At 37.3% G+C, this 14,348-nt stretch overlaps 1 pseudogene; it reads left to right on the plus strand.

Moving 5' to 3' along the window:
* Nucleotides 1–4,080: 4,080 nt before the first annotated feature.
* Nucleotides 4,081–14,041, plus strand: LOC122134526 (annotated as a pseudogene).
* The last annotated feature ends 307 nt before the right edge of the window (nt 14,042–14,348 follow it).

A 14,348-nucleotide genomic window follows, 5' to 3' on the forward strand; every position in this document is an offset into this window, starting at 1 on the left:
TCAAATGAAGCATGATCTATTTAAATTTAATTTTTAGAATGTACATTAGTTTGAGGTTACAGTTCTCACATGAGAGCATATTTCATTCTGTTTTGTTTTATCTAAACATCAAATTAGAGCTTTTTCATGTAATATGTGCTTTTGAAATAGCCATGAACAGACCCATGTCATTCCAAAACCAGAATGATTTATTTTGTCACACTCAAAAACAAAATCCCTTAGGCAGAAATGTTTAAGTTTTATTATGTTTTTCATACAGAAAACGTGTGTGTTGTTCCAAAAAAGGACAAAAAAGCACCATTAAATGCATTATAAAGCAATCCTAGCACTCCATAAATATATCTTAATTACATTTGATTTCATACACTGGAAGAATCTGAGGCCTTTGATAGGTCTGAACCGTCCCTAACAGAGAGATGGCTTTTGTTTGCAGTGGAGAAACTTTTTACATTGTATCTATTTGCCTGTCATTTCAGGGGAAATGAATGACCCTATTTTCCATTAAACCACAAACCCCCCAATGGATCCTGCAGTGAGTGGCTTTTTTTCAGTACAACTTTCAGGATCATTTGAACAATTTTGGAAATTGATGCTGGCTGTTCCTCATTCGACATATTTTGAATTTCTCTCTTTAGGTGACCGGGTGTGAACACTTGAATTGAGAAAATTTTAGACTATGGCAAAACATTCAAAACTATAGGAAGCAGGATTTATTCCTTTGGCCTGGTGGACGCTTTGTTTTTTAAGCTCCCCAGTCATGACCGACACTCTGTGAGTTCTCCCATTAGTTTTGATGAAGTGTGTACAATTCTGTTTGCTTGCCTACTTAAATAACACACATTTACTAAAAAATAGATGCTTTCTTTTGACCAGAATCATTACATATACACTACTGTTCAAAAGTCTGGGGGCTGTATTGCACTGCTTTTTTTTTTTTTTTTTTTTTGAATTGATCGGTCTCTTATGTTTACCAAGACGGGCAGTTATAAGAGATCAAAAAATACAAATTTTGGAAATATAGTAAATGCTGTCCTATGCCGGCAGTAATAAATAGCTAGCGCCTTTTATTGGGTAGTTTTGACTAGAACTGCAGTGTGTCGTGTGGAGTGGAAAGCCCATGCAGATGTCAAAACCACTTTTTTTTCTTTTCAGGGTTCCACACGCATGATCAATGTCCTCTGTAGATCAGGGGGAGATGTGGGGATATGGGTCCTCTCAACTTGCCCACCGCTGGGATTAATGAGTAAGCAGTTCTACTCCAATTCTAGCCGCAAACTAATGCATGTGGTCTTCTGCTGCACGTAGACGAACCTGGAGGTGAAGTTTAAGTTTTATTGTTCAACAAAATAAATGTTTCTATACAGTATTCATAGATATGTAATTGGCATTACTTATATCTGAGGTTGGGATCAGTTTTCTTTTTGTTTATATTTTCATGCTTTTATAGTAACTTTACAGCAATAGTTTTAATTTTAGTTTAAGCAAAATATATTATATTTTTATATTTACAGTTTTCGTTTTAATATAATTCTAATTAGCTTTTCTAAAGCATTTCTAAAGTTTTGCCTAATATGTGCAGTTTATTTTATTTCAGCATTATTTTGATTCTAAGTAATTTCAGTACTACTGCATTATTTTACTACAAATAATTAAGGCCGTTTTGCCTAATATGTGCAGTTTATTTTTATTTCAGCATGTGATTTCAGTTATTCAAACTGTTTAATAGTTATAGATTTTGTGGTAAGCAATAACAGCACTGGTTTGGATTTTGATATATGTTTTGAGAAGATAAAACCGTAAAAAATGAAAAACATGGAAAAAAGATGACTGTTTGTAGATACATGAATTTTCTGTCTGTTCCACTACTATGCCTGGTCCGCAAATTATAGAAGATATGATTTGTAACATTTGCTCAATCATAACCTGTTAACTAACGTTTGTTTTTTACCCATCGAACTCGGTATTGGGTACCATATAATGTTTCGGAGGACCGAGGCACAGGTGTTCTCCAATCTCTGGGAACGTCGCATTTGTACACCACTACAGCGGGGAGACACTGACTTCACAAACCTCACCTCTTCAGGGGGCGTATATCTGAGCAGTGTTTGGCTCGCCGTGGTAGGCTGTGACTTTAATCATAACCCTGTAGGAATAACTTCTATAACATCTCATATATTGCTGTTTGTGTATCTTCCCTCTCCAGTATGGCTCTGTGCAGACAGTGATCCATTTAATACAAGGTGGAGAGTGCAACAACGCTCCACGTTGCAGAAACCCTGGACACGGAGTTTGTGACTCCCAACAGAGTACTCAGACAAGGTGAGAGCCTGCACCCAGCCACAACTTTATTCTGTTGATCTTGATGTTGCCAATGAACCTTTGGTATGGTGTTTCCACCAATGCAACAAACTCATCAGTTGTGTGTACCCCAGCCTCATTGGGTTTTTTCGGGCCCTTTATCACAAGATCTTGTGACCTGATCAGACCGATGTGTGTGTCACTTTTGTTACAATGGTTACTTGGCAGCCCACAACTGTGTCCCCCCGCTTCAGTGGGTCCAGTTCCCTGTCTATCCTCCGCTGGACTTGTTGCCTCTGATGCCCCTACTCCCTTCAGCAGTTACTGAAAAAAAAGCAAATGTGCAAATGTGTGGTGATTTCATGTTAATCTCATATTCATCTCTGTCTCCTGCAGTGTAGTCCTGTAGTCTGCATATTCATGCCTCGCTACAGCATCTCTATGAAACTGAACGGTCCCGTAACCAAGTGCAGCCCCTCTCAAGAGCCCAATGCCCGTGGGGACTCATCTGGCACATGGGGACTTACCGCAGCCCACACATTCTCCCATCGCATGTTTTTAACAAGGGAAAAGCGATCACGGACTCACATTCAGTGTAAAACCTTCAAATAACCGGTTTTCAACCACTTCCAGCAATGTGAATAACAAAGAGAGTTTTATTAAGAGAAGATCCACACGTGTTAGTTTTCCTCAAACTACAGAATTGAAGTTAAACAGTTAGTTTGAATTATTATTACATTTTGTTAATTATTTCAAAACACTCTTTTATGGTATGATTTGGGAGTTTTACAGGACTGCTGCCATGTCTCTTTTCCATCTGCTCTTTCATCAGGGAGTGTGGGAGTGTGCAGTGTCTGTGCTTTCTCCAGCACGTGGATGTGTCTGATGACGGGGTTGTACACATGGTTTCAGGCACTAAAAAGGCCCCCATCTACTATGCCATACTAGATTCAGGAGACTGCTGGGTAGCGGTGGAACAAACCCTCACACGCCCATAATCACAGACGACACGTTGAGCTTTCTTTCTCTGTCTAAACATTTCTGTATGTTTTATAGTATTAGATATATATCATGATTTGTTTAATTAATATATAAAAACTAAATGTATTTACATTATATTTATATGATAGTGCTTCATGATGTTTTAATTATTTAATTTGGATATTATTTTTGTATTTAATTCTTCCATTTTTGTGTATTTCTATTAGTTCTTGTCACTAGGTTTCCACTGATGAAGGGCAGTGTTGGCTGTGCATAACGAACTTTCACCGCACGATCCAATGTACTGCACTGGCCTGGCGTTCAGAACCTGGTGCCAGTTCCATGAACGTCAGCTGATGGGGCTACAGGGAAACCCTCATGAATCATTACGGGATTCGTTCACGTCTCGACCTTCAGGCATTGCTCTCTAGAGGACTGTGAGTGGTCAATAGTTCGACAAAGCAAAAAAAAAAAAAAAAAAAAACAACAACAAATTTTTTAACAATCAAAACACACAAAGTCCAAAAAAAAAAAAGACAAAAAAAAAAAAAAAAAAAAAAAAACAAAAAAAAAAGAAAAAAAAAGCCTTCATAGCACTAATATAAAAACCTCGACACGAATCCAGTTGGCTGGTGAATCGTGCATCTTGGTTTAACATTCATAAGAGAAATGGGTCTTACAATTTGCCTGAAATGACCAACTTATACGGCTGCAGGTTAGGAAAATGACTACCTCCCAGTGGCTTGCTCACTCAAGCGATGATTTAGCGACCCCCACTGATAGGTGGCATGCTGGGTCACAATGGGAAAAGGTTTATACGGTGAAGAAAGGAATCAGTTCTGCTGGAACACGGGCGGGGGATACATGGTCACCAAGGAGCCCAAGACATTCCACCCTGCACCCGCACTGGATTGCAGGGGTACGAACACATACAACTTATCGTCGTGAACAACAATGTGAATTCATTTATAGGCTTCAGAATGTACATCAGTCCCCCCTGTGGATGCTAGACAGGGTCTCTCTTTTCCCTGCAGTGACTTTGGGTCTACCATGCGGAAACAGATCCGATTTGTTTGTAGCAGCCCGAGCCTTATTGGGCCATTCACTTGTAGTCTTCTGCCTGCACGGACGCAAAGAGCAGCTCCAGAACCGCGGGTAACAAATCGCTTCTCTATTTCCACTCCACAGAGTTGTATTAAAACGTTCAGCGGTTGTAAGCTATTTTTGCCATGTATTACCTACTATATAATGTAACCGGATTATTGACTTGGTTCGCATTAGCACAAACGGGTTGAGTATGAGTTACATGTCTTTTGTCACAGAATCACTTATATAGGCGGAAGACAAAGTGTTACCGTTTCCCCTGTTCTGTGACCATAGTTACCGGAAAAATTCCGTGGGGATCCACTGTGCAGGGAGAATAACTCCAGAACGAAAAAGAGATTGATCTTTGAGTAAGAAATGCAGTGTTAGTAATTGCTGAGGACAGAGATAAGTGGTATGCGTTATTATTATTATTATTATTCTATTATTATTGAATGTTATATTATTATATTACATGTAAAACATTTACTATTGTGAAATATATTCATACAATTAAAATTAATTTATTTTGAAATGTACATTGATTCCTGTGGATGGCAAAGCGGAGTTATAAGTCACCATGATCCTTCAGAAATGTTTCTAATATAGCGATTTCGCTGTTCAATGAATATTTATTTCTTCATTAGCTATGTTGAATGCAGTTGTGCTGCTTAATATTTTTGTGGAACACAACAATAAATGTTTTTTTGTTTTTTGTTTTAATTCTTTGATGACTAGAACGTTCAAAAGACTGCTCAAACGACCCTTTTTTTGAAACAATAGAACGAATGTCATTACTGGTCACTTTTTACACAATGTAATGCGCTCCTTTCTAAAGATGATACCCAAGAAACTGAGTAATTTTTGTTTAAACTTGTGTAAAAAAGCAAGCCGATATATGATCTTTCCCATTGTGCATTTTTCCGACAGAGGAAAATTCATCTCACTTCAGCTCCTAAAATCGCTGTGTTCATCACGTGTTCTGTTGATCAGTGCGGTTGCTGGGGTTATTTTCATCAAAAAATATGTGTCTACTGCGGAGGACGGTTTGTGCCACATTTTTCTAAACGTCACAATACAGCAGTGCATGATCTGTGTATCTATTTTTAAAATTTAATTCTGCTTTAATATATTATTTTATATTATTTACGCGATTTCGTACCAGACAAAACCTAATGTTGTTATTATTATATGATTGTTTAATCAGGCAACATATGAGCAAAGGAATCTATTTATTTGTATTTTCTATGCAGCATTTACAATTTTTATTCAAATATACTGGCCAGATATAGTCTCATAGGCTTCTGTTTGATGTTTGCGAGGTTTCTTGGTGCCACAGTTACTCAGTATTACAGCACTCAACGCTGAAGCTAACGGTATCGATGGTGTGGAGGACCTGGACACACTGGATGTTGCAAGATTGCACTACCATGATGATGTCAGATGACGGTACATTACTGCATCTCAGCTGCTAAAGATGCAATATTTAATCTCACCGCATTGTTCTTTAAACATGAATCCTGTTCGGTGGTGTGTTTTTGAACATCCGTAGCCCATCCTTAGAGTGACAGACGATGGATCATCACAAGACATAAAGATTTAAAAGAGGAGAAACCACAATGACCATGCTCTTCCCATGACCCTCTCTCTGTGTGTTGGTGTATCTGCTTGTCGTTCTGTCTGCCCAAGTCAATGTGTTTTCTGGCTACTTGGGGACACATTTTCAGCGATTCAGCCCGGCAGGATTTGACTGCAAGGACAGAAATAGAGAAAAACATGCATTTTTTCGAAAAGCGTCTCCCAAGGAGCTTTCTAATCCCACTGCTGAAAGAGTTTCCAAATCTTTTTTTTAAACTGTCATATTATGTATTTGGGAGCCAAAAGTAATTTGGATGCAGTTTTGTTGCCATATATTTCAAATTTATGCACGTTGATGCACAAAACAAAAAAATGGCTGACTTGGTAATACTTTGAAGGTCCCTGCTAATGGAGTATATTTGAGGAGGAAAGAGAGACATCAGACATACTTTGAAGTGTGTTAAACGTTGTAACAGTGCTATTATTTTCATTGCTGGCTTCCCTGCAGCAGGTTTTACAATTCCCAAAGGATTTTTTCCATCTTTGTTTCCTTTCTTTGTTTTTCCTATTAGAAACCATGGTCTCCTTGAACTTCTGCTTTTGAAATCCATTGGTTAAAAATGAAAGTATCTTCAGAAAATAGCCTGCTCATTCAATTTGAAGAGTTACTGTAAGAGGCAGATCTGGATAATTATGACGAGTTACTAAGTTAATGTTTAAACATTCCCTGGATGTTTTCACCATAGATGTACACTGAGCCTCGTTTGTAAAGTTTGTAGGTTCTTGATTATACTACCAAGCCTGGACGAGACACAATTCGGATCTTCAAGAATCTAGTTTAGCAAAGCTCTTAGTTCATACAAAAAAACTATTTTTCTTGGGGGGGGGGGGCAATTCTAGTTCTGGTTCCCATCCATTGATGTGTGTTTGGATATACTATGCACTTGGCAATAATCTTCTATGCACGAATAAATGAATACATGCTTCTTCTTTTCCTTCTTTCCAGTATGTGGTTTTCAACCATGTTAAAATGCCGTGACCTTACATAAGTGGCGTCTTAGAGATCAGGGTGGTATCATTCCAAAAAGAGAGACCTTTTTGCTAAGTCGCAATTTTAAATTGTTATCTTGCAATAACAAGGACAAAACACTTTTAATGTTAACTATGACATTAAAGTGTTTTTTTTTTTCTCGGAACAAAACTCATCCTTCATTTAGATATCGACAATATTAAGTGCCACTAAGTTTAGGCAGCCTCAATCACATATGCACATTTATTTTTTTTGCTCTGTATTGACTGTCACCTCTTAAATAAAGCTAATTTGTAGTCAGTACGAGCTGATAAAGATTAGCGTGCATTTGTGTGTTGTTTTTTTGTTTTTTTTGCCACCGATAATAAAAATAGATCCCTCATGTGTTTGATAGCAAAACAGTGGACCCCACATTATCATTGATGGGTTTGGCATGTTGAAAGGCAGAGGTCCTCAGTCAATATGAGATGGGTGAACCCGGCTTTTTCTGCAGTCAAAATGTTTAAATTGCCTTACCATTAAATGTTGACCTGCCAACAAGCAATAACATAAAATAAAAGCTCTTCTTGAAGTCCTACGACTCAGTGGTGTCTTTACTTGAAATCCCATCCGCTTCTGGACCCTGAATGCACCAGAGGTGAAACTGAATTCATAAAGACTTTTTTGCAGGAGGTTATTGCCATGCCCGATTACAGGCAGGTGCAAGCAAAGACAACCCTGTTCCCTGTTTTTTGCATTGCAATGCGAACCCTACAAGGCAATAAAACAGCCGTTAGGCTAATGGTCAATAACCAGCCACGAGCCTTTGTAATTCCAAATGGGTCAGATAGAATGAGAGATGCATGTTTTTTAAAAGATGAAGAATCAAATTCTGAGTATAAACACAATTCCGCTATTGGTGTTCTCAGTTTACGAAAATCAGAATATCACAACGAAAAAAAATCTTTATCGTTATAGAACACTACTATTCATATTTAAAATTTTTATTGACTAAAATGTTATTATAACAAACAGTGTATTAAAGAATAGTTTTGTTTGCTTGGCCATTTACAATTTATATATATTTGTTACTGGATCATTCCATTCGTGAAGTTAGAAATGTAAAACTCAGTGCAAACCCACACATAAATAATCTGTGATAAAGTAAATATACAACATCCTGAATTTTTTTTTTTTTTTTGCATTAAAGTTCCCATTTATCAGTAAACTATCATTACTTATTTTATCTTTATGTTTTGTATGTTGGCCTACAGTTTTATTTCTTTTCTTTGATTTTTATATATGTTATTTAATAACACAAGGTTAATAGTTGCACATGAGCTAAGCATGAACAATACGTACTTCTACAGGCATTTATTAATCTTACTTAAATGTGTAATTTCAAAACTTACTAATGCATTATTAAAATCAAAGTTGTGCGTGTTACCATTAGTTTAATGCCCTCTGAAATTAACAATAACTAAGAGAACAACTGTAATGTTAATTTACCATTAACAAAGATGGAAACAATACTGGAATAAATGTATTGCTCATTGTTTGTTCGTGTTTAGCCAATACAGTACTAACATCAACTAAATGGAACCTTATTGTAACCGTGTTACCACTTATTTTAAAAACCGGTTCTTGATTCTGTGTTTTATTATTATGTAATCATATTATTCCTTGTATTGCTTTAGGTCAGAGACATGGCCGGTGTGAGGAGGTGGGCTGTGGTCCTTCGGCTTGGTAGGGGGGGCGTCTTGATTCTGCTGTTCATAACGCGCTTTTGTTTGCCAGGGCGCCATTTTTTGTGATGAATTGACGCGTCTGTGCTGATTGGGCTCTATGACGCCACTATCGGAGGCCAGATCATAGGTGCAATCGGTGCGCGGCGAAGACGGTGAGTGAGCGCGAGGCTGCTGGTAGGGGACGGGCACTCGGATTCGGTTAGCTGGGGATTGGTGGTGTGGTTACCAGACGCACGCAATGACTAAAATCATTATAAGAACAGGAATAGGTGCTGTTTGTGTCTGCCAAGTTCCACTGTGTGTACGCGCATGCGCGGTGTTTATCGCTTACGAATGATAAACAGTGTGCGATAAATGTTCCTTTTTTATTGTTTTTTTATTTTTTTTCCGTTTACGCGACTCGCCGAGTCTCACTGAGGCCCATTTTGCGCCGCTCTTTGTTACTAAGTCTTGTATGCTCACAGTGCCTCAGAGCTCATTTTTGGTTTTAATTTAAATAAAGATGATTAGAATAAAACCCACTATCATGTGTTTTTGGTTTAACCAAAGATAGCATTTAAAAACCTTCGCTCGTACGTACATGTAAAAACACTGAGTCGAGTTGCTAATACGCGCCTAGCATGTTGTGACAACGAGAAAAGGCAAGAAACCATAGCGTGTATTAATTTACCCAAATAAGTAACGTAAAGCAATATTAATCAGTTTTTAAACGATCTGTTTAAAGGGAAAGTAGTTTCGTTTTGTGAAAACAACACAACGTCTGTGCGATAACAAAGACCGCGACGCTTGAAACTGATAGTAATAAGAAACTAAGCACTGAAATCCATAACGCCAGTCTTTTTTTCTTGTACTTTTAATAATAGTAAACATTTTGTCTATCGTTTCCTATTTTATTTACATCGTTTGTAGAATCACGCATTGCAACAGAAAAATACGCATGTGATTCAGTTGCTATCTCGTCTTTAAAAAACCTACAAATATGGTCTTACATCTGGGAAATGGGATAATATGTTGCTTAATGCGTCATACTTTCTTGTAATGTCATTAAGCACAGTCATTTTATGGTCAGTCGTGTAAATAAGTTGTAGATTGGCATACATTTCGTGTGCAGAATAAAAAAACAGATTTTCTTTTGGCTTCTCAGATGAGAATGAAAATGTATCAAGTGTATACTGTCTCATTTCTTACGTTTTCTCCTTACACCTTATTTCGTAATTTTTTTTAAGCACATACAAAAAACAATAATCCAGGATCAAACCCGCAGAACAGAATTATAGGTGAGAGTCTCAACACTTTAATAATCACACAACAAAAAGGTTATTAAATCATCTTCTTTTTTTGTATGCATGTTTCAATATTTTTCACGAGAGAGGGCGACTAAAAATAAAAAACCAAAAGTGATTCTATTTGTATACACTCTTATAAAAAAAAAAGGCTATCAAAGTTTTGGTATTCCTTGGATACACCATGATACTTCAAAATTGTCGATATTCATGTGCCATTTATATTTATATAGTACTTAAAAAAGAAACCATGGTGTCTACAAGTCTCAAATGTTGTACCATGGTACCTTTTAGTACTTAATAAGTCAACAATTTAGTAAAATAAATAAGTCTCAAATTTTTAAATGCTGTATTAGAAAACAAAGGTTAAACATAATGCCATGATATATACAGGGAATTAATTTAATACACACTTTTAGAGAATTTGACAAAATATGCTTATCAAATTTAAAGAAGATCGGACTTGATACTAAAATGATGTTTGTGTTGTAAACCAGCAATTAAGTTACAGTCATCCTCTTTTTAAGCTTTTTGCATTTAGATGCATGTGCTGTTGCATAACATTTCAGATTTACGCCAACAACTCACGTGGTTGGTATTTTTCAGACCTTCAGTTCCGTGTGTGCTGATATCATTACTCATCGTAACCCACGCAGCAGTCAGACGGCAAACATGGAAGCAGTACACCACCACGAGTGGAGAGCAGATGAGTGGTGCAGGCCGAGCAGTGGACAGATCCAGCAACAGGCTAATTTGCTGACCTTTACCGACAGTATCTGAACGCGGATAATGCAAGTACCCCTATTAAATAAATTTGCTTCATCGATGCCATAAAAAAAATGCATAGACTAGTTTTTTAAAATATATCTAGTAATAAAGCATCTCAGTGTGTTTTTACTCATTCGAGAGTCCTTTATCTCTGGACCCAGGGCCCCACAGTGACTGCAGTGCAAGTTGCAGACTGAGCCCTCAGGTAGGCCAGACTGTGCGCCCCAGCAGTCCTTCAGGTAGTGGTTGGCTCTCCGAGCACCTCTGCTGTCCCCAAGTCTCCATGCATGCCATCTCAACTTGCATTGCATGGAGATCGGTTGCTAATATTGCATTGTATCAATGAAGAATGCAATGTTAAGATAATCAGATATCTGTGACCTGTGCGCTTTTTGCATCTGTCTCAGTTTATTTAATCACTTACTCACTATGATTTTTAACAAGAACTTTTAGTGTCTAAAGAACGCTCACATGTATGAGTTTTTTACAAGCATGCTTTGTTTTTGCAAAACTGCATTATAAAATCTACAATTACATAACAGCCGCACCACTAATTTTCTGCATTTCAGAAGTTCACATACACTGCATTTTCTTGCATGCAGCTGTGTTTTGGCATTGTCTCAATGTATATTGTAATGCTTACATAATATGCATATAAATATCAGTTGTCGCATTTGATACCTCCCCAATAAATGTGTGATCCTAAGATGATATTTAAATGCTTTATGATCAAGGCTTTGTAGATGGTGCATACAACAACGGTTTTTCAGTGTTTTTGATCATGCTGATAATTAAATAAGATACTTTTAGGCTTTATAAGGTTAACCTCAAAGGGAATTTATCTTTAAAGTTGCTGCTGCAAACTAATGAGATTTTCCCATGCCATCCTCTTTGAAGGTTCAAGGGCAGCCTTTATGGTACAAGTCAGCGGGGCGTCAGCTCATCACTTCTTCTGGGCAGCCCATAATGGTTACAGGCCATGACAGGAGGACAGGGTCAAACCATCATGCAAGTACCAGTATCTGGTACACAGGGGTTGCAGCAGGTGGGTGCTAGCTAATTTCAACACTGAATTGTTATTGGTTAAATATATATTATTTTTCACTAAAATATTTAATTTATCTAATAGTAGTAATAGCAGTGGTGCTCAACCATGGGGCTTCAGAAAACTTCCAAGATGACTTAAAAATTATTTCAAATAAGACTATACAACAAAAACAATCAAGACTTCATTCATTTTTTGATTTGAAGAACCAGTCAGAAAGTTTGAGAACCACTGCAAACGTAGTGTTCCATCAAAATATTAGGTATGCAATTTGTAATGAATTTACCAAATGTGGCACAGATTCAGCTGGGTACAACCCAGTCAAATCCAGCTTCCTGGTGGACAGACTTTACAGCTACAGGGTCAGCAGGGACAGACCCAACAAATCATCATTCAACAGCCACAGGACTGCAGTCACTGCAGGACAGAACCAGGTAACTTCATTTGATCACCTTTTGTGCAAAATATGAAGGAGAAGCCTCTATAAGCTCTGCAATCTTACAGTTAAATACTAATTATTAATAAAGTCTATGAGAAATGTTTTCTTAGGGTCAGCAGCAGATCACTTTGCAGGGTCAGCAGGTGGCACAAAAACTGCTGAAGGACAGACCATCGTTTACCCAGCCTGTTAATGCCGATGGGACCATCCTACAGCAGGGTAAAACTGCCACTCCTCTGCAAAAACATTAACATAAACATCATGCACTTTTAAGCAGTTATCTGATGACATGTAAATAATTAGCAATTTTTAATGATGCATTTTGTGATTGTCCGTCCAGGAATGATCACTATTCCAGCTGCATCTTTAGCAGGAGCTCAGTTAGTCTCAGCTGGATCCAACACAAACACCCACCAACACCGGTCAGGGCACAGTGACCGTCACTCTTCCCATGACAGGAAACATGGTCAATGCTGGAGGAATGGTCATGGTGAGCACTTTTGGTCATTTTTATCTATTACCGAAAGTGAGTTTGTGCTATACAGCTAATCTGCTTAGATCACACTTCCTAACCTTATTGTGTGTGGTTTATAAGTGCATCAGATGGTCCCAGGGGCTGGCGGGTCGGTTCCCACCATGCAGCGCATTCCTTGCTTCCTGGAGCAGAGATGCTGGAGGAGGAACCCTGTACGTCAACGCTAAAACAGTATCACAGGATCCTCAAGAGAAGACAAGCCCGTGCCAAACTAGAAGCTGAGGGCAAAATACCCAAAGAGAGAAGAGTTGTGCTTTTTTTACGGACAATAACATTGACTTTTAATGGCTCTCTCTGCAGTGACATATTATATATAATATATATAAATATATATATATATATACATATAGATTATATATATTTATACATATGAATAAATATATATATATATATATATTTGCATAGTATTTTATATATACTATATATAGTTTTAAGAGTCATGCAAAGCGGTCGACTGATTATTAATTATATTTGGATACCTTAATAATAACTGCTATAATTGCAATAGGAATTCATTTTAAAAGTTTTAATAACAGCCATTTGGTCATGATATTACACACACACAAGCCTTTACAAACATAACACACACATATTCGCTTTTTATTTTCATTTAAAAATAGTAATATATATGGTATATATACAATACACACTATATACATATATATATCCTATAATTTTCTTTTAATTTTTTTTTTTTTTTTTGTTGGTATTTACAACATTTAGTGTTCAGGCTTCATCTTAAAAACTCTCATTTCTAAAAATTCTTAACATTTTTCTTCTAAAGGATAGAAATGGCTATATATAATATAATAATTATTCTTATTTGTCCCATTATATATAAGAATATTAATACAAAATTATTAATTATACTGCAGTTTTATTGATATTCCTTGGGGAATTTTGCTTAAGGTTTGTTCTTAATCCATTAAAATATTAAACTACTGCATTGCATATGGAATTATGTTTGACTATTTTTGTCTTGAGAACAGCCAAAGCAAGCTCCTGATTATTCATTTTCGTCATTTATTTAAAAAAATAGTTGAATTTACTTTATTAAAATTATTCATATTGACAGGTTTCTGTTCAACACAACATGTATGTGTATGGAAAATATTCAGTAATTTTCTTTGCCACTCCCGTTCCAGAAATACCTGCATGAGTCCCCGTCATCGTCACGCGCTATGGCCGGAAGGAATACGCATGCGCGGAGCATACGGGGGGACGCTTTCTTCTCTCCGAAGGAAAAGGAAGAGAATGGCCATGCAGGCCATTAAAGGTAGGTGGCGAGGGGCTTGAGGGACAGCTCTCAGTGGGCAGCCACCTCTGCCCGCCTCTTTATGGGGTAAACTATCCAATCCCAGCTTGTGTCCTACCCGAGAGACTCTATACACCTAATTTAATTTAGACCATCCATTACGCTGCGGCTCTGTGCCTGAGTACCTCATGCGTCTGACACATTCATGTCTCCAAACTGTCTCCGTCTGTGAGTTAACTGACATTTCCAACCAACTAAACGGAAACATGCATACTGAGATCTTAGTATATATGTTCTAGTATATAGTATGAGCAAATACAATGTAC

Source organism: Cyprinus carpio, chromosome A11 (assembly GCF_018340385.1).
Source record: "Cyprinus carpio isolate SPL01 chromosome A11, ASM1834038v1, whole genome shotgun sequence".
In the NCBI taxonomy this organism is placed as follows: domain Eukaryota; kingdom Metazoa; phylum Chordata; class Actinopteri; order Cypriniformes; family Cyprinidae; genus Cyprinus; species Cyprinus carpio.